The 21,680-nt window shown below is 40.1% G+C and overlaps 1 long non-coding RNA gene and 1 pseudogene across 1 annotated transcript in view; both read right to left on the bottom strand.

Moving 5' to 3' along the window:
- Nucleotides 1-21,680, bottom strand: part of LOC123479434 (uncharacterized) — a 377,575-nt gene that overhangs the window by 164,754 nt on the left and 191,141 nt on the right. The window lies entirely within an intron of this gene.
- On the bottom strand, nucleotides 21,505-21,611 carry LOC112301978 (U2 spliceosomal RNA; annotated as a pseudogene).

Raw genomic sequence — 21,680 nt, 5'->3', positions numbered from 1 at the left:
TCAAATTGCCCTTCTGTCTCCATCCAAATAGATACAAACCCTCCGGCCCCTTCTCTGTACCCTCCCCTTCAGGAGTTCTATTCCTCTGCTCCACCCCCCGTTTCTCAGGACTCCGGCGACCAGTTAGATCCCTCTGAACAGGCAGAATTAGAGGACGAGGCCGCTCGCTACAATAATCCTGGCTGGCCACCACTCGTGGCGGCAGTCCTTCCGCCATTCAAACCGCCTCCTTATAGTACCTCTCACGCACCCGCCGCCGCCATTTTGCCTTCAGCGCATGGCGCGTCCGCCATTTCACCCGCGGCGTGCAAGGCACCCATTACCTTGCCCCTGGCGGCCACCGCTGCATTCACTCCGCTTCCAAAGCCTTTCCTTCAAGAGACCCTCACTTTCATCCGAGATATTAAAACCATTGCCAAAGAATTCTCCGCTTTTACGATCAGTCCCCCTCCCCACGAGACTTTAGCATTCCCAGTTACTAGATCCCAGACTCGCCCAGATAGGACCGGGAACGTAAATAGTTCAGCTGTGGCTGCAGCTACCCCCCTTCCTGACAGTGACAACCCCGAGGACTCTGACAGCTCCCCTTCTGATATAGACGAAGCAGAGCCCAGTACAAGAGACACTGCGGCCCCCCAAACTTATTTCCACACATATAAGAAACTTAGTCTTAAAACATTAGAAAAGGTCAAATCTGCTGTAACACACTACGGGCCCACAGCCCCCTTTTCCCTCGCCCTAATTGAAAATCTTAGTGAGCGCTGGCTCACGCCCAATGATTGGTTCTTTCTAGCGAAGGCAGCGCTAAGTGGAGGTGACTTTATTCTTTGGAAAAGCGAATATGAAGACACCGCTAAACAGTTTGTTCAGCGTAATATGAGAAAATCCTCCTCTAAAAATTGGACCATACTTAAATTTCTTGGTTCCGCCCCCTACCAAAGCAATGAGAAACAAGCTCAATTTCCCCCCGGACTTCTAACCCAGATCCAGTCCGAGGGTCTTAAAGCGTGGAGGCGCCTTCCACAAAAGGGCACCGCAACCACTTCTCTTGCAAAAATAAGACAGGGCCCAGATGAGCCATACAGTGATTTCATAAGTCGTTTACAAGAATTAGCTGAGAGACTCTTTGGCGCGGGTGAAAGTGAAAACGCTTTCGTTAAACACCTAGCTTATGAAAATGCCAACCCCGCTTGCCAAAATGCCATCCGCCCCTATCGCCAAGGAGAGCTCTGTGACTATGTTCGCCTCTGCTCCGGCATCGGCTCTGCCCATGCTTTCGGACTTGCCATTGGTGCCGCCTTACAAAATTTTATGCCCCCACAGCCGGCGCGCCCCCCTAATCGCCTTTGCTACAACTGTAACCAACCTGGACATTTTTCCCGAGCCTGCCCCCAGAAGAGCCAAAATCAGACTCAAATTCGGATCCAAAACCCAACAGGACCTAGTACTAATAGTCCAGGAGCCCCTGCCACAAAATGCCCTCGCTGTAAGAAGGGTTTTCACTGGTCCTCAGAATGCAGATCTAGGACAGACATCTATGGACAGCCCATTCCCCCAAAGCAGGGAAACTCCAACAGGGCCCAGCCCCAGGGCCCCATTCCGGGTGTGAACTCCGGGGCTACACAGTTCACCCCCCAATCACTCCACCCACGGATCCCTGCCCTCCCAGTAATCAATCACGCCGCCACATCACAGACCTGTGGAGGGCCACAGCAGGCAGCGCAGGACTGGACCTCTGTGCCACCACCGACACAGTACTAACTTCAGACAACAGTCCCCTAATAGTCCCCACCGGCGTTTTCGGGCCCCTACCGCCTAACACTTTCGGGCTTATCTTCGGCCGAGTCAGTTCCACCCTACAAGGGATACAAGTCCTCCCTGGCATTCTAGATAATGATTTCGAAGGACAAATCCAAATTATCCTTTCCACCACTTTAGATTTAATTACCATCCCCAAAGAAACTAGGTTAGCCCAAATAATCATCCTCCCCCTTCAACATCTTAACTCCAATTTTCAAAAACCTTTTCGAGGGTCAAGCCCCCCTGGCTCTTCAGATACATATTGGGTACAACAGGTCACCGAGGGCCGTCCCTTACTCGAACTCAGAATTAATGGTAAAGCTTTTTCAGGTATTATTGACACAGGAGCCGATGCCACTGTTATTTCTGAGTCTCAATGGCCTCAAAATTGGCCCCTAACCATAGCTGCCACACATTTGCGTGGCATAGGACAGTCTACCAATCCACAACAAAGCTCTAAAACCCTTAAATGGGAAGACAATGAAGGAAACCAGGGCTTCGTGACCCCGTATGTACTACCTAACTTGCCCGTTAATCTATGGGGGAGAGACATTCTCGCCCAAATGAAAGTAGTCTTGTATAGCCCCAGTAACGTTGCTATAACTCAAATGCTAAACCAAGGATTCTTACCCGGCCAAGGGCTAGGGAAAAACCATCAAGGCATCACTCAACCCATTTCTATTAATCCAAAGTTTAATAAGACAGGTCTAGGATATACCCAAACGACAGACATTTTGACAGCCACCCATCGGGCGCTAAATATTTCCAACCCTACACTAGCTCAAGATTGCTGGTTATGCTTAAGCCAAGGCACCCCCATGCCTCTAGCTGTCCCCACCAACATATCAGCCCTGAATATCACCGAACAAAATTGCACCCTCAGCATACCCTTTAGAGTTCAGCCTATGCTTTTTTACTCCTCCCCCTGCATCTATAAGAAATTACAAAATAATTCTTTTGATATTTCTGTTGGTTTCGCTAGTTTTACCAATTGTAGCCACACGCTTAATTATAGCACATCCCTCTGCCCTGGTCCAGGATGAGCATTCATTTGTGGTAATAATTTAGCTTTCACTGCCTTACCTGCCAACTGGACAGGGCTATGCATCCTAGCTGCCTTATTACCTGACATAGACATCATCCCAGGAGATGAGCCTGTCCCCATTCCTGCTTTTGACCACTTCGCAGGACGACACAAGAGAGCCTTAGCTATTATTCCCCTGCTTGTTGGTCTAGGAGTCTCTGGAGCGGTAGCTACCGGAACTACAGGATTAGGAGTTGCAGTTCACTCCTATACAAAACTTTCCAAACAACTTGTTGATGATGTCCAAGCCTTATCAAGTACTATTACTGACATTCAAGACCAGTTAGATTCCCTAGCAGAAGTAGTCCTACAGAATAGACGAGGTCTAGACTTACTCACAGCAGAGCAGGGAGGCATTTGTTTAGCTTTACAGGAACGATGCTGCTTTTATGCCAACAAGTCAGGCATCGTCCGGGACAAGATCAAGATCCTTCAAGAAGATCTGGAAAGACGACGAAAAGCTCTGACTGAGAGCCCTTTCCTTACAGCCTTCAACGGACTACTCCCCTTTCTTCTCCCTCTCCTCGGGCCTTTAATAGCTATCATTCTCTTCCTGACCTTTGCTCCCTGGGTTCTCAGGCGCACCACAAACCTCATCCGAGACCAACTTAACTCCCTTCTTGGCAAACCTATCCAGATACATTATCACCAGCTAGAAATGAATGAACCTGGCACTGACTCGCAGCGTCTTCTCCGAGAATGTCCTCGCGCATAAGCTCCTTTTTGCACCCCCACCTCCTACGAGAACAGTATAACTCTTGGCATTATACTTTACATATAAATTGTAATGGATACCGCTAGGTGCAGAGCAAAGCATCGCAAGGAGAAGCTACCCCCGAAGGTGGCCCTGCCATGTCTCCTGAGAGGCAAGTCGGCTTGCATAGAGGTCAGCGCCCCAACCCTCTCCTCCGAAAAGGGTGCTTCAGAGCTCGGGACGAGCTCAGGAGGAGCCAGACCACTGCCTCCCCTAGCCGGTTAATGTCCACTCCTCACCTTAAAAATGAAAATAAGGGAGGAGATGTTGGGGGCTGGGATAAGCCTGAAACAGGCTGATACAATCAGACTTGAAGGTTGCACCGGAATAACAGGATGCTGCGGTCAGGAGCCATAGAAACCCCCCCCCGGACATGCAGCTGGCACACCAATCAGTGCCTTGATCACGCGCCCGCCATGCACCCCCTGGCCAATCGCAGGCTAGAGCACGCTTTGAAGCCACCTATCCACTGCACTTCCTCTACTGCCCTCCTCTATATAACTCCATCCGTTTTGAAATAAATTTGCAGCTTGATCAGAATCCTTTGTCTTGCTGCCGTTCTTTCGCACCTCCTGTCCCATCCCTTTTCATCCGTTGCAGGTATATCGGCGGACCCCGTTGACTGCCTCGCAGGCCGAGGCACCATTGACACCAGTGGATAGCTCTTCCAGACAGAAAATCAACAAGGAAACAGCAGCCTTAAATGACACCTTAGGTCAGATGGATTTAATTGATAACTTCAGAGCATTTCACCCCAAGGCAGCAGAATACACATACTTTTCAAGTGCACATGGAACATTTTCTAGGATACACCACATGTTAGGACACAAAGCAGGTCTAGATAAATTGAAGAAGACTGAAATCACACCAAGTATCTCCTCTGACTGCAATGTTATGGAACTAGAAATAATGACAAGAAGAAAAAACAAACCTTAAAAAACACACGACCACATGCAGACTAAATAACATGTTACCAAACAATGAATGGGTTAACAATGCAATAAAAGAAGAAGTCAAAAGATACTTTAAAACAAATGAAAATGAAACACAACAACCCCAAATATATGGGGTACAATGAATGCAGTTGTAAGTGGAAAATTCATAATATTGCATATCTTCCTGAAAATGAGCGCCTTAAATAAACAATCTAAATGTATACTTTAAGAACTAGATAAATAACAACAAATAAACCCCAGAGTGAGTAGAAGAAAAGAAATAATAAAGATCAAAGCAGAAATAAACAAAATAGAGTGAAAAAAAACAATTCAAAAGATTAATGAAACCAAGAATATTTTCTTCATAAATATAAACAAGATTGATAAAATGTTATCCAGACATCAAGAAGAAAAGGGGCAGAGCCTAAGTAAAAAAAAAAATCAGAAATAAAAGACAAGAAGTAATATTGATACCACAGAAGTAAAAAAGACTATAATAAAATATTATAAAAACCATATGCCAACTAATTTGACATTCTGGAAAAAAAATGGATGTTACTACTAATGTACAATCTAAAACTGAATGAAAAAGAAGCAGAAAGTCTGAACAGGCCAATGAAACTGGCCAATGAGCAGGCCAATACAACTAATGAAACTAAAGCAGTACTTAAAAAAAAAAAAAGTCCAGGAAACAAAAATCCTTGACTGGATGGCTTCACATGTGACTTTTACCAAATATTCGAAGAAGAACTAACACTTATCCTTTAAAAACTATTCCATAAAATTCAAGATAAAGGAAGAGTTCTAAGCTTATTTAACAAGGGCCAGCATGTGTTATCTTAATTCCACAAGCAGATAAAAGCACTACCAAAAAAAGAAGAAGAAGAAGAAACTTATAGGCCAATATCCCTGATGCACATAGATGCAAAAATCCTGAACAAAATATTAGTATATCAATCATTAGAAATAGTATATACCATAATCAAGTGAGATTTATTCCTTGGGATGAAAGGCTGGTATAATATCTGTAAATCATTTAATGTGATATACCACATTAACAAAATGAAGAATGAAAATCATATGACATATCAATAGATGCACAAAAGCATTTGACAATTATCCAGCACTCATTTGTGATAAAAACTCTCATCAAAGTGAGAATAGAGGGAACATGTCATGACGTAATAAAGGCCACGTATGACAAACCCACAGCTGACATCATACTCAGTGGGGAAAAACTAAAAGCATTTCCCTTAGGATCACGAACAAGACAGGGATGTCCACTTTCACCACTCATATTCAATGTAGTACTGGAAGTCCTAGCCATAGTGATTAGAAAACAAGAAGAAATAAAGGGCATCTAAGTTGGAAAGGAAGAAGTAAAACTCATTATTTGCAGATGACATAATAATGGATATAGAGTGCCCTAACAACTTCATCAAAAACATACTATAAGAGGCCCCAGCTGGTGTGGCTCAGTGGATTGAGTGCTGGCCTGTGAACCAAAAGGTCTCCAATTTGATTCCCAGTCAGGGCACATGCCTGGGTTGCAGGCCAGGTCCCCAGTAGAGGGTGTGTGAAAGGCAACCGCACCCTGATGTATCTCTCCCCTCTTTCTCCCTCCATTGTTCTGTCTCTAAAAATAAATACAAAATCTAAAAAAAATACTAGAAGTGAACAATAAATTCAGTAAAGTAGTAGGATACAAAATAAATATCCAGAAATTGGTTGCATTTTTATACACTAATAGAGAATTATCAAAAAGGGAAACTAAGGAAAACAATCCCATTTACAATTGCATCCAAAAAATAATAAAAACCTAAGAATAAATTTAACCAAGAGGGTAAAAGACCTGCACTCAGAAAATTATAAGACACTGAAGAAAGAAATTGAAGAAGATACAAATAAATAGAAGCACATACCATTCTCTTAGATAAGAAAAATTAGCATAGTTAAAATGTCCATACTACTCAAAACAATCTATAGATTCAACACAATTCCTATCAAAATAGCCATGGTTTATTTCACATAATTGGAAAAAGTAATCCAAAAATGTATATGGAACCACAAAGACCCCAAATAGTGACAGCAGTCTTGAGAAAGAAGTACAAAGTCAGAGGTATCATGCTATGTGCTATCGAATTATACTACAAGCCTATAGTAATCAAAACAGCATTGTACTGTTAGAAAAACAGACAGATAGAGCAATGGAACAGAATAGAGAGCCCAGAAATAAACCCAAAACTTTGTGGTCAAATATTTGACAAAAATGACTAGAACATACTATTGGACAAAGACAATCTATTTAATAAGTAATGACTGGAAAACTTTACAGATACCTGAACAAAATGAAACTAGACCACTTCTTATAACATATACAAGAATGAACTTAAAATGGATTAAAGATTTAAACATAAGATTGAAAACCGTAAAACTCCTAGAAGAAAACATAGCCAGTAAAATCTGACATTTCTCTCAACAATAATTTTTTTCTGAAACATCTCCTCAGTTGAGGAAAACAAAAGAAAAAATAAACAAATAGAATCACATTATACTAAAAAGTTTTTGTACAGCAAAGGAAGCCATCTCCCAAATTGAATGGGAGAATATATTCACCAATGATATACCTGATAAGGGGTTATTATCTAAAACTTATAAAGAACTGAATACCAAACAAACTATCCAATTAGAAAATTGACAAAGGACCTGAATAGACACTTCTCCAAAGAGGACAGATGGCCCACAGAAATATGAAAAGATGCTCAGTCACTAATCATCAGAAAAATACAAATTAAAACTACAATGAGATATCACCTCACACCCTCAGAATGGCCATCCTCATAAATCAAACAAGTGTTGGCCATAGTGTGGAAAACAGGAAAGTCTTGGGCACCGTTGGTGGGAATGCAGACTGGTACAGCCACCACGAAAAACAGTCTGAAGTTTCCTTAAAGAATTAAAATGAAACTGCCTTATGACCCAGCGATTTCACTTCTGGTATATATCTAAAGAAACACAAAACACTAATTCAAAAGAATATATGCATACCGATGTTCTTTTCAGTATGATTTATTTACAATAGTGAACATTTGGAAGTAGCCCAAGTGAAGGTAAGTAGAAGAGTGGATGAAACATCTATGGGACGTTTACACAATGGGTGGAATTGTCCACTCGACCATAAAAAAGATGGAAATCTCTCCATTTGCTATAGCATGGGTGGACCTAGAGGGTATTAAACTAAGTAAAATAAGTCAGACACAAATACCATATTACTTAACGTACATGTAGAATCTAAAGAACATTATAAATAAGCAAACAAAACAAAGAGACTCATCGATGACAGAGAACAGACTAATGGTTGCCAGAGGGCAGGGGGTTTGGGAGACTGGGTGGGAGAAGTGAAGGGATTGAGAAGTACAGATTGGCAGTTACAAAATAGTCACAGGGATGTAAAGTACAGCATAGTCAGTAATATTGTAATAACTATGTATAGTGCCAGGTGGGTACTGAAAATATCAGAGGAACACTTTGTAGAGTATATGATTGCCTGACCTCTATACCGGAAACTAATACAAAACTGTATTGAATGTAACTGTAATTGAAAAAAATTAAAAGAATGCTTCATTTTGTAGGTATTTTCCTAGACATCTATCCAGCCTTCCAAACTCTTCTGTAGCAAAGCACAGGGTGTCTGTTAACAAACTGAAATATCTACACGCAGTAAGAAATAAATCAGCACTGCTCTATTTCCTGGGATAAAGAAATGTAACAACAACTGCGCAAATTCAGGATTTTGTCCCTAACAACTCTTTTCAGTGGACTGCACATTCGTTTACTCCCACATTTGCATAGTACAGATAATAACAGCTCTCTCTTTCATGCTCAGTGCTGAGGTCAAAGTCACAGAAGCTGTTTAACAGCAACAATTCCCCTTTCAGACAGTTTTTAGGATCAGGTAGGAGAGAAGGCTTGGAGAAGGCAGAATGGACACCATCTACTTTCCTGGGCTTGGAGTACTAACGCAGATTGCATTTCCAGACACACATCCATAGGGATGCATAACAATATCCTCCAGAGGACACTGAGAAACAGATTGGATTTCATTGTGTTACTTCATATCTCTAATTAGAACCTGCTAGCTATGGCTGGGATATGTGTGTGTATTTGTTTATATAAATAAATAATATATATTATGTATTATATATTAATTATATATAATTTATTTATATAAAGCTAGAATGTAAAAAATATTCTGATACATATTCGTTAGGAAAATCACTAGAATTATCTTAAGAGAGCATGAACAAACTAATAGCATATATATTCTGTTTCAATAATATCAGAAAATATAAACAACATATTGAAAAACTAAACCAAAAGAATCAGGAATACAGACGTGTCCTTCAGTATAGAAGAATTCTGATTATGTTGAAATGGGCTCTGCAAAATCTCATCAATGATGACTACTCAGAGAGATCAAATTTGAAGGAAGAAGAGAGAAATTAATATATAGCTGGTCCTCACCTAAGAGTAACACAAATGGAAAATAAATAATGATAGGTAAATTAACAGTATGAATATGAGTTTTAGTTTTTTAAGTATACTTTATTGATTATGCTATTATGGTTGTCCCAGTTTTCCTCCCTCCCCCCCCCACACCCAGTTCCTCTCTTCCCTCCAGCAATCCCCCTGCCTTAGTTTATGTCCATGGGTCATGCATGTAAGTTCTTTGGCTTCTCCATTTTCTATACTATTCTTAACAGCCTGCAGTCTATTTTGTACCTACTAATTATGCTTCTTAACCCCTGCACCTTTTCTCCCATTCTCCCCCTTCTCCCTCTCTGCTGATAACCCTCCAAATGATCTCCATATCAATGATTCTGTTCCTGTTCTAGTTGTTTGCTTAGTTTTTTATTTTGTTTTTTAGATTCAGTTGTTGACAGCTGTGATTTTGTTGTCATTTTAATGTTCATATCTTTGATCTTCTTCTTTTTCTTAGATACATATGTCACTTTAACATTTTATGTAATAAGGGCTTGGTGATGATGAACTCCTTTAACTTGATCTTGTATGGGAAGCACTTTATCTGCCCTTCCATTCTAAATGATAGCTTTGCTGGATAGAGTAATCTTGGATGTAGGTCCTTGCCTTTCATGACTTCACATACTTCTTTCCAGCCCTTTCTTGCCTGCAAGGTTTCTTTTGAGAAATCAGCTGATAGCCTTATGGGAACTCCTTTGTAGGTAACTCTCTGCTTTTCTCTTACTGATTTTAAGATTCTCTCTTTACCTTTGACATTTTAATTATGATGTGTTTTGGTGTGTTCCTCTTTGGGTCCAACTTATTTGGGACTCCTGGACTTATATGTCTATTTCCTTCACCAAATCAAGGAAGTTTTCTTTCATTATTTTTTCAAATAAGTTTTCAATTTCTTGTTCTTCCTCTTCTCCTTCTGGCATCTCTTTGATTCATATGTTGGCACTTTAGATGTCCCAGAGTTGTCTTATTCTCTCCTAATTTTTTTGAATTCTCGTTTCTTCATTCTATTCTTGTTGATTGTTTATTTCTTCCTAATGTTCCAAATCATTGATTTGAACTATGGCTCCTTCCCTTCATTGTTAGTTCCCTGTGGATTTTTCTTTATTTCACTTAGTGTAGCCTTCATTTCTTCCCTTATGCCTTTGCCATCCTCAATGAGTTCTCTGAGCAGCCTTTTCACCAGTGTTTTTAAGTCTGCATCTGATAAGTCAGCTATCTCTGTTTCACTTAGTTTTTTTTTTTCCTGAGATTTTGTTCTGTTGTTTCATTTGGGCCATATTTCTTTGTCTCCTTGATTTGGCAGCCTCTCTAAGTGTGTTTCTGTGTATTAGGTAGAGCTGCTTTGACTCCCTGTCTTAGCGTACCTATTAACTTGCATTACCTGGGGTGGGGGCAACCCACTTTGCTGCTTTGTGGCTCTGTGTTTGGGGGGAGGGTCAGAAGGGGGGCAATGCTACTATCTGGCTGCTGGAGGCTTGCTCAGCACTCTCCCCATTTCCAATCATTTCACCTACTACCCATATGTGACTGGAGCCCCTCTAGCTGCTATCCTGGTGGTTCCCAGAGTGGGTGGGTTTCCATTCATTCTTGGACCATGAAGGCCCTTTAAACAGACTCTCCCAAGAAACAAGCCATTTATTCCACAGTCCCAACCCCCACTGTTTTTTACAGCCAGAAGTTATGAAGCTTTATTCCTGGTGTGGGAACCCTGGGCTGCAAGGTGCGCCTGGGGCCAGGATCACTCACTCTCAAGGTGTCCCTCCTGATTTTATCCACCACACCTGAATGTGGGACCACCCATTCTGCTGGACAACACTGCCACCACCTCGCTGCCACTGCCTTGTTGCTGCATCTCACCACCGTCACACTGCATTCTCTCTGCCCTGGCTCTATGCCACCCGCCCATCTCGATGAATTTGGTTTCTTCAAATCCTCGCTGGTCGACTTCCATACAGTCAATTTTCTGGCAGTTCTGGGTGTTTTTGTGTTTTGAGGTTAGTTGTGATCCTTCTTATGGTTATGCAAGGAGGTAAAGCATGTCTACCTATGCCTCCGTTTTGACCAGAAGTCTCTGAATATGAGTTTTAGAAGGATTCATGACAAGGTTTTTTTTTTTTTTTTTTAATTGTAGTCCATTTACTGTCTGCTATATTTAAGCTTTAATTTAATTTACAAATACCTGATGGGCATAAATTGAGGAGAGACATATTTATCTACTCTGTAAAAATAAATTAATGGCTGGATGATAAATTCACAAAGGTGAATTTTTCTAAGTCATACCATTGATCAGATTTTCCTTCTCACTTCCTGTCAACTTTGGTCCTGCTACTAATGATAGCAGTTGCCTGAATCAGGGACATCATCTCAGACAAAGCTCTGGTTATGTGAGGGATTGTAAAGGGCTGATACAAGCAAGATATGAACAAAATTATAGGAGTTTTGGGTCTTTTTTTTAACTGAGACAGGTCATTAAAAGAAATGAAAAGATGTCTTCTGGAGCCTTAATTAAGGAAGTTAATTCTAGGCCCCATCACAGGCCCATTAACCTTTTTCTGTTCCTAAAATATCTTATGTAATGTCAAAAAGAAGCCAAGGTGGAAACATAGCTGTGTAATTAAACCTAGTTAACCTCAAAATAGAAATGTGTCAAAGGACAGAAGCAATTGGTATGAAACTCCTAACCTGTATTTATGACCCTAAAACCCATAACTCACATGCCTCTTTTTGCTATCCTTCACTCACATTACTCACATTTTCTTTGCTGTGGAGTTGGATAACGTGGCTGGCTGACTTACTTATTGTACTTGACCTGAAACACAAAAGTCAGTACTGAAAATGCCAAAAAGGCAGCACTGTCCTGCTATAGTGAATGAATACATTGCTGGTTTCTATAAAGATTTTTTGCAACACAGTATATTTCTAAAGATCTTCAGAAAGATGAGTTTTCCCGACTCAGGAACACCATTCTCCTCCATCCTGTAAGATTGTGGCCAGACTGGGTTTAAGTTTGGTTCAACATGTAAGAAAACCAGACATATGTATTTTCTTCCATGAAAGTACATAGTTATCAATGTGAACTCTTCCAGAATGCCAATGTGAGGCTTAGTATGAAAGGGCAGAGGCAGAGCAGAAAATTGGCTGCCTTCTCAACTCTAGCAGAACCTTGCAAGGGAAGTATAACCAGCAGTTTCTTTCCTGCCCCATCAGGGAACAACTACAGGGCAGGGGAAAGATAATTGCAGTCCCTTCTATTCTACTTTGCCACCTAGCTTCCCCTAAATTCTGTATTCTGGGCTACATCACTACTCAATCAAAACCAATCTGAACTGCTACAAGTTTCAAAAGTTAACAGAAGAAGGCAGGTCTCTATTAAATCCCAAGAGGTTATGCACCCTACAGGTTATAACCTTGTGTTCTCCAGGGACCTTTCCGTGCACATTCTAGTATTAGGGGTGACATACAGGACTCCTGTAATTTTATTTGCTAAATCTGGCAACCCTAATATTTAACTGGTGATCATCACCCATCTCCATAAAACATGACAGGTTAGAGAGAATTGAGAACCAGGCTTACCATTTCATTTTACATATGAGGAAACCAAGACCCAGTGCTTTTTGGCAGAGAGTGGAAGGACTGTTTCTTCTTATTCTCACAGCTACTTAGAAGCAGTATTTAGACCAGAATCCAGCTGGGTTTATGCCCACTTTTTCTCCATTACCCATGCTATTTCTCTAATAACAATGCATTATTTTTTGTTTTTAGTATGTTGTTTAACTAGACTTTAAAAAAATTTAACATTTTTTGAGCAATGTCCAGCTTGGGCCTCTATGCTAAATTCTGGGGATGGACAAAAGGAAGTAATATGCTCTGCCCAGAGCTGTATAGCTTTTGTGGTTTTAATTGGATAACTGATAAGGAAAACAAAAATTAAACATTTTTGAATATAGGGAAAGGATTAAAAATAATTTTTCAGACCCAAATATAAGGATTTCCTTGTTTATATTCTATTTTTTACATAGTTGGGCCATTGAACCCATCCATCAGTGTTAATAATTTATGCTAATAATTCAGGCAAAGGGTGGTAAATTCAGTTGAGTCTATGATCACTCTGTTCTACAAAATAATTTGGGAGAGATTATTGAAACCCACTTAGAACATGCCTCTTACCTTCAGTCACTATCCTTTCAGAACCTCCTATATACACTTTGGCCAGGAGAGGATATGGTATGAAAATCTATTATGTACATCAGTCTGTCACTCACTTATGAAGAGGTGGAGGCAGAAATAGCCTTGGCTATGTTCAAGATAAACTGGTCCCTCTCTATCCATGCCACGCTATTGTGAACATTATGTGTGCTAGTGCCCTCCTTTTTTACAAGATTTCTTCAGGTTTTTCTCTTTTAGAAATAACTGATTTTGTACCTCTTTATAGAATATAGTCTTTTGAAATAAAGGAGGTATCACATACTAATATAAATTAGTTTAATTTAGGACTTATATACAATACTAACATTAATCCAGTTGACAAGTCAGGTTTTACTCATGTCTTATTCTTTTTTTTTCTTTAGTATATTTTATTGACTATGCTATTACAGTTTTCCCAATTTTCCCTCTTTATCCTCCCTCTGCTCTGCACCTCCCAACCCTCCAGTATTCCCCCCCTTAGTTCATGTCCATGGGTTGTACATATAAGTTCTTTGACTTCTCCGTTTCCTATACCATTCTTAACCTCTTCTTGTCTACTTTACGCCTACCAATTATGCTTCTTATTCCCTGTACCTTTCCCCCCATTCTTCCTTTCTCTCACCCCACTGATAACCCTCCATGTGATCTCCATTTCTCTGATTCTGTTCCTATTCTAGTTGTTTGCTTAGTATTTGATTTCATTGTTGTTGGGGGGGGTTAGGTTCAGCTGTTGATAGTTGTGAGTTTGTTGTCACTTTACTGTTCAATTGATCTTCTTCAATTTCTTAGGTAAGTCCCTTTACCATTTCATATAATAAGGGCTTGGTGATGATGAACTCCTTTCACTTGACCTTGTATGGGAAGCACTTTATCTGCCCTTCCATTCTAAATGATAGCTTTGCTGGACAGAGTAATCTTGGATGTAGATCCTTGCCTTTCATGACTTCAAATATTTCTTTATAGCCCCTTCTTGCCTGTAAGGTTTCTTTTGAGAAATTAGCTAATAGCCTTATGGGAACTCCTTTGTAGGTAACTCTCTGCTTTCCTCTCACTGCTTTTAAGATTCTCTCTTTATCTTTAATCTCAGGTAACTTAATGATGTGCCTTGGTGTGATCCTCTTTGGGTCCAACTTCTTTGGGACTCAAAGGGGTTCCTCGACTTCCTGGAAGTCTATTTCCTTTGCCAGATTAGGGAAGTTTTCCTTCATTATTTTTTCAAATAAGTTTTCAATTTCTTGCTGCTGTTCTTCTCTTCCTGGCACCTTCTATAATTCAGATATTGGGATGTTTAAAGTTGTCCCAGAGGTTCCTAAGCCTCTCTTCAGTTTTTTTTTGAATTCTTGTTTCTTCATTCTCTCCCGGTTGCATGTTTATGTCTTCCTTTTGTTCCAAATCGTTGATTTGAGCCCCGGTTTCCTTCCTGTCACTGTTCGTTTCCTGCATATGTTGCTTTATTTCACTTTGGGTAGCCTTAATTTGTTCCTTCATTTTGCGACCAAGATCAATCAGTTTTGAGAGCATCTTGATTACCAGGGTTTTGAACTCTCCATCAGATAGATTGGCTATGTCCTTGTCACTTAGCTCTCTTTCTGGAGTTTTGTTCTGTTCTTTCATTTGGGCCCTATTTCTTGTCTTGGCACACCTGATAAGTTGTAATGGGGTGGGGCCTTAGGTATTCACCCTGCCAGAGCAACACTCTTGGTGGCCCTGTCTGTGGGGGAGGGGCCAGAGAGGGAGCAATGCAGCTCGCTTGCTGGGCTCTAGCCCCACTTTCCAACAAACTCTTGTGTGAGACTGGGAGTTTCTCCCACCGTGGCAACCCCTGCTGTAGTCCACAGTCAGCTCTGAGTTTCAGTTTCCTGTCCAGTCAGCCTTGCCCACGCAGTCCGCCACCTTGCCCTGAGTTCTCTCAGCCAGCCTTGCCTGTGTAGTCCACCTTGCCATGGGTTCTCTCCGTCTGCCCCTCTGTCTGTCTCCCTCCTACCAGTCTGGTTGGTCTGGTTAACTGTTTCTTTAATTCCTTGGTTGTTGGAATTCCATGTAGTTTGATTTTCTGGCACTTTTGGTTGTTTATTGTTTTTAAATTGGTTGTTATCCTCCTTTTGGTTATATGAGGAAGTGAAGGGTTTCTACCTACACCTCCATCTTGGCCAGAACTTTTATTCTTTCTTTTTTATTGTTGTTCAAGTACAGTCATATCCATTTTCCCTCTAAACTCCCCCTGCCCCTGCATTATTCATGTCTTTAAATAAGGAATTCTTCTTTTCAGATGATTAGTCGTATGTACTGAATTGTGTTCTCCCCAAATCCATATGTTGAAGCCCCAATCCTCAATATAACTGTATTTGGATATAGGGCCTTGAAAAAGGTAACTAAAGTTAAATGAAGGCAAATCAGTATGACCTTAATCTACTGTGACCTGCACTCCAATAAGAAGAGGAGGAGGGATATGTGCACATAGAGAAAAAGTCATGTGAGAACACAGTGAAGGGCAGCCACCTGCAAGCCAAGAAGAGAGGCCTCCAAGGAACCCAGCACTGCTGGCACCATGATCTCTGACTTCCAGCCTCCAGAACTCTGAGAAAATAAACCTCTGATGTTTAAGCTGCCCAATCTGTGGTATTTTGTTATGACAGCTCTAGCAGACCAATACCATCCAAATAACTCTCACAAGCATTAACTAAATAATTATTGAAATAAAAGATAAATGAAAGCAAGAATTTTATCCTGTTCATTGTGATATCCACAAGACCTCCTATAGTGCCTAGCATATAACTGGTATTGAATAAATAGCTGACATGATAGAACAAAAAAGAGCTTCAACCTATACCCACAGAGCCATATTATCCAATGTAACCTTGATATGAGATTGGGAAGGAAGAGGCTTTAGACCCAGATAGACTGGTTTCATTACCTGTGACCTTGGGTAAATTATCAACTCTTTCTGGGCCTTGATTCCTAAGCTGTAAATTGGCAATATTAATTAGTTGTTGGGGAGATTAATTGAGATAATATGCCGAGTACATAGTAAGCACATATAAAATGATAGTTGCTATGGTAATGATAAGCTTCACTTTTTCATTCATTTATTTATTCAACAACTACTCATTGAGCAAGCCCCTTCCATCTACCCAACATTGTTCCTAGCATTGAGAATACATGAGAAATAAAACAGTGTCTTAGTTCATGTGTATCTTATATTCTAGACAGTAGAGTCAAAAATAACAAGAAACAATAAAATGATTTCAGAGGGTAATAAGCGCCACAAATAAAATAAAACAGAATAATGGGATAATGACTATGTATGGCAGGGAATATCCAAAGAGGTATTTGGTGAAAATATCTGTGAGAAAGAGAGGGTGAGTTCTGAATAATGAGAAGTCAGCCTGGGGAATGCCTGAGGGAAGAGCATCCCAGAGAGAACAGCTGGCATGAAAGGCTGAAGGAGGCACAATCTCAGCCTGCTACAGAAGCAGACGGTTGGCGTGGCTGAAGTGCAGTGATAAAGTGTAGAAAGGTACAAGATGAGGTCAGGAGAAAGTAGCTAAGGCCAAGTCATGTACGGACTTATAAGCTAAGGTGAGAAATTTGGACTTCTCCTAAATACAGTGAAAAACAATTTTAGGATTTTATGCAGGGGTGTAGCATAATTTGATATACAGTACAAGCAATGTCCTACTACTACAAGGGACTCAGGGGGTAGAAGAGCATGAGTGGAAGCAGGAGGCTGGTCAGCAGAAGAAGAGAGAGCATTGGCTTGCACTAAGATAGTGGTCGAGACAAATAGGGATGAATGGGGATTATTGTGAAGGCAGGTGGACAGGACCTCCATTGGATTCAGTGTGAGCAGAAACAAAAGAGAAAGAGGATGACCCCTAGGGTTCCAACATAAGAAACCAAGTGAGATAGTGCCATTTACTGTGATCAGTTTGTGGTAGGGAGAAGTGGGGAGAACCAAGAATTTATCTTTATTTATTGATGCAACTTCATGGCATACCGGGAAGAAGCCTATTTCTTGGGAAAATTACTGTTAATTGGTTGTAAATAACTCATATTTATTATCAGATTATTGCTCATTGCCAAGCCTCACACTTTAACTAGATGTGTGAAAAATGATCTGAATAATCTTGGGCTTTTCATTGGACTTCTGTGGGAGACCTTTGTTTTCTTGCCTATGGAATGAAGCTCTTTTATGTGTATTTTTATATCACCTCCCAACTGAACCATGTCATCTATCCTCACTCTACAGAAGGAAAACCATGGCAGAAGCATTCCTACAGCTAGAAGAATGACACAAAAGAAATAGCCATTATTTGGACATTGAGCTCCTTGCACAGAGTTCAGATTTCTTGTTCTCCCTAACTCTCCTCTCCTTGCTATCTCTCCTTTCTCTCTCAGGTATCAGATTCACTACATCATCTCTATGCAGGGTTTATATGGCTACTATTGGCTGGCTTTAATTTGTGTGTGGTACTGAGCATCATTGCAATGTTGGTGGTGGTAAATTTCAATGTATTCCAATACCATAATCTGAAGTCACAGCTCATGACAGCCACAGGGAAGCTGGCCTTGATCCATACTGGGAAGTGATTAAAACAGGAAGGGGTAGAGATTGTTCACCGTGGCCTGTCTTGCACCCTGACTCAACTACCCTCTTTTGGTGTCATGTCTTTTTTCCTTTGTCTTGTTCATTCTCTCTCCAGTAAAGATTGCTCTGAAGTGGGCACCTAACAAGGATGAGGATGTTATGAGCAGGGGAAGAAAGCAAGTAGAAATATGAAATGTGTGTTCTGAGAAGCTGCCTCTGGTGGGTTTAAAATCACTGTGGAAGAAAACCAGAATAGATTACTCAGAGTGGTAGCAAATAATGCCTTTCTAGTTCAAAGACTTCTTTAGTCTGTGTATTATATCTACATGGGGGTGACCAGGGTTTTGTTTCCATTATAATAAAAAGGGAGAAGAGAGACACAAATAGTAGCTAACCAAGTCACAGATAGTTTTGGTGTTTACTTAGACAAAATGCATTTATCATAAGCAATCACTAGACATATTCTTTGTTACTTAATCTGAAACTCACCCACTCATTAACCATCACTATCACTGAAGTTTAAGTGCAAAGACCTTTGATTGGCAAAGAGAAAACTTGCCTCTGAATGGCTTGGCAAAATCAGTTAGCCTTGTTAGAGGTCAGGGTAAGACTGCATGCTCTTGTGGGAGCTATTTGTATAAAAAGACAAGTAGATGGCTAACCCCAAAACAGAGAAATTTGGAAAACTGGATTGAAACACACGAACTACCCCAGTTTTAGATTTAAATAGTTTCTGATAAAGTTAAGTGCTAAAAAGCAAAACAACCAGGTGTGGTGTTAGAGAAAAAAGTAAGAAGAGGGAGTGGCCAAAACCAATTAAATTTAAAATAAAGCATGGCAAATAAGAAGCAGCCCACTAAGAGCCAGAGAAGGACATAAAACAACAGGTGCAAAACTCTTGAGGTGGGAAAGATCTTAGAGTGTTCTCAAAAGTGTCAGAAAACCAGGGAGGTGAGGAGGACAGGAGTCTGGAATGAGGTTTAGGCAGAGCCATATCCCATATGGTGTTTAAGAGAGAGTAAAGAGTTTAAACGTTTTCTAAGTAGAATTAGAAGTCATTAAGATATTTAAGCAAGGGGAAAACATGAGTTGGTTTTATTTTGTTTGTTGTGTATTTTAAAGATCTCTCTAAATACTGTCTGAGGAATGGCTTGTCAGGGGTGGGGTGGAAAGGCAGAGGGACGGCAGAGGTACATTAGGTGGCCACTGCAGTGACCCGGGTAGTACATATGGCAACTTGGGGTGGCATAGTGGTAAAAGGAGATGAGAAGGAGCAAACAGTTTAAGGAGCATTGTGTATGTAGAGTCAACATGCTCAAACGACTGGATATTCAAAATGAAGGAGGAGTAGAAATTAAGTTCAATTCCTGAGTTTTTGGTCTGAGTCCATGAGTGGCTATTGATGTCCTTTTTCTTTGGAGGTAAGACTGGGAGGGATGAAGGTTAAATGCAATAAGAAAGAGTTTCAGAGAAGGAGAAAATCAAGAGATCCATCTTGGGTATCTTAATGCTGAGATATTTTGATGCATCTAACTAAAGGCATCACCTATAGTTCGTTATATAGTTGAATATATGAACCTGGAGTTCAGACAAGAGGTTAGGGACAAATATATAAACCTTGGAGCTTTATCATAGCAACGGCATATAAAGTCATTGGATTAATGAGCTAACCTAGGAAGAGAGTAATGAAACAAGAATATTGTCCAGAGCCTGAATACCCAGAGTCTGAATAGAGAAAATTCTTACCTTCACTATAGAAAGCTAGGCATGTCATGCCACCAACCCAGAGAGAATGGAACAGAAGAGAGAAAGATAGCTGTACGAGTGTGTCTCCCATCCAAAGCCAGAGTGGTTATCTAGAAAACCACAGCCAATCTTTGGGAAAATTAAATGAAATATTATGTAGACATCCATTTAGTGAACCACAACTTATTATTTAATGTCCAGTAGAATTAGTACCTTATTGTTTAATATTTTTATTTATTTATGTGTTTAGTGCTTTTTTACTCAGTAAGAGGTAAACTCCTAAGGAAAATGGTACCATTATGTCCTCTGATGATTTTATAGCACCTATAATGAATAAAGTTGACTGAAAAAATGACTGTTATTTTTATTATGCTCAACAGAATAACTGGCCAATGTCGACTTCAGGTTGACCTCTGATGAACCATCACTCAGAACTTGCTACTTCCTTCATTTCACATCCACAGGGCAGACATCAGCCATCTTTAATACTAATGAAAGCAAACTAATATTAATAAAAGAGAAAGCTGCTTTACCAAAAGCAATATGAATTCAAGAAATGCTCATCTGTTCAGTATGGATGTTTTTCCTGCTTAGCTTTGCCAAGCAAATTGAAAATGCATACAAGAGTAAGAGAACTCACTTGAAGTAAAAGTCAAAAATTATTTAACAAAAACTCTTACAAGAGTTCTGGACTTAAGCATACCTTGTTATGAGGAATATCAGTATGACAGACAATAAATGAGAGCAGAGCAAATTTTACTGGAGAATTCTGTGACAGGAGAAAAATTAATTTTCTTACTTATCCTCTGTCAAGTTATTTTTGCCTATTTTTCTTTTTCACATATTTTATTGATTATGCTATTACAGTTGTCCCAATTTTTCCCCCTTTGACTCCGTCCACTCAGTATCCTATCATTCTCGCTGGCAATCCCTCCCTTAGTTCATGTCGATGGGCCATGCACGAAAGTTCTTTGCCTACTCCATTTCGTATACTGTTCTTAACATCCCCCTGTCTATTCTGTACCTACCAATCTACACCGTTTAATCCTTGCACCTCATCCCCCCATTCTCTTCCCTCCCCCCTTCCAACTGATATCCCTCCAAATAATCTCCATATCTATGACTGTTTCTGTACTGCTTTTTTGCTTAGTTTGATTCAATTGTTGACAGTTGTGAATTTATTGCCATTTTAATGCTAATAGTTTTGATCTTCTTTTTCTTAGATAAGTCCCTTTAACATTTTATATAATAATGGTTTGGTGATGATGAACTCCTTTAGACTTCTCTTGCCTGGGGAGGTCTTTATCTGCCCTTCAGTTCTAAATTATAGCTTTGCTGGGTAGAACAATCTTTGCTGTAGGTCCCTGCTTTTCATGACTTTGAATATTTCTTGCCAATCCCTTCTAGAGCAAAATGTTTCTTTGGAAAAATCCCCTGGCAGTCTTATGGGGAACTCCCCTGTAGGTAACTAACTGCTTTTCTTTTACTGCTTTTAAGATTCACTCTTTATCTTTAAACTTTGGCAAATTAATTATGATGTATCTTGGTGTGGGTCTCTTTGTGTCCACCTTGTTTGGGACTCACTGTGCTTCCTGGACTTGTATGTCTATTTTCTTCACTAGATTAGGGAAGTTTTCTTTATTTTTTAAAATAAGTTTTCAATTTCTTGCTCTTTCTCTTCTCCTTCTGGTATCCCTATGATTTCAATATGGTACATTTGAAGTTGTCCCAGAGGCTCCTTAGCCCATCTCTGGTTTCTTAATTTTTTTCTTTTTGGCATTCTGATTGAATGTTTTTTTCTCCCTTATATTCCAAACTATTGATTTGATTCTCAGCTTCATCCACTTCTATGTTGATTCCCTGTAAATTTTTCTTTATTTCATTTAATGTAACCTTTATTTCTGCCTGGGTCTTTTTCTTTTATTAAACTGATAAGAACAGATACTACACTTTATCTTAGCCACAAGGTCAAGAAGTGATTGCCTGGGTCTTTTTTTATGTTGTTGAAGTAACCAATGAGTTCCTTGAGCATCCTAGTAACCTGTATTT

The sequence above is a fragment of the Desmodus rotundus genome, chromosome 7, assembly GCF_022682495.2.
Source record: "Desmodus rotundus isolate HL8 chromosome 7, HLdesRot8A.1, whole genome shotgun sequence".
Taxonomy (NCBI): Eukaryota; Metazoa; Chordata; class Mammalia; order Chiroptera; family Phyllostomidae; genus Desmodus; species Desmodus rotundus.
Note: the sequence above shows the minus strand (reverse complement) of the source record. Positions and strands in the feature narration are given on the sequence as shown.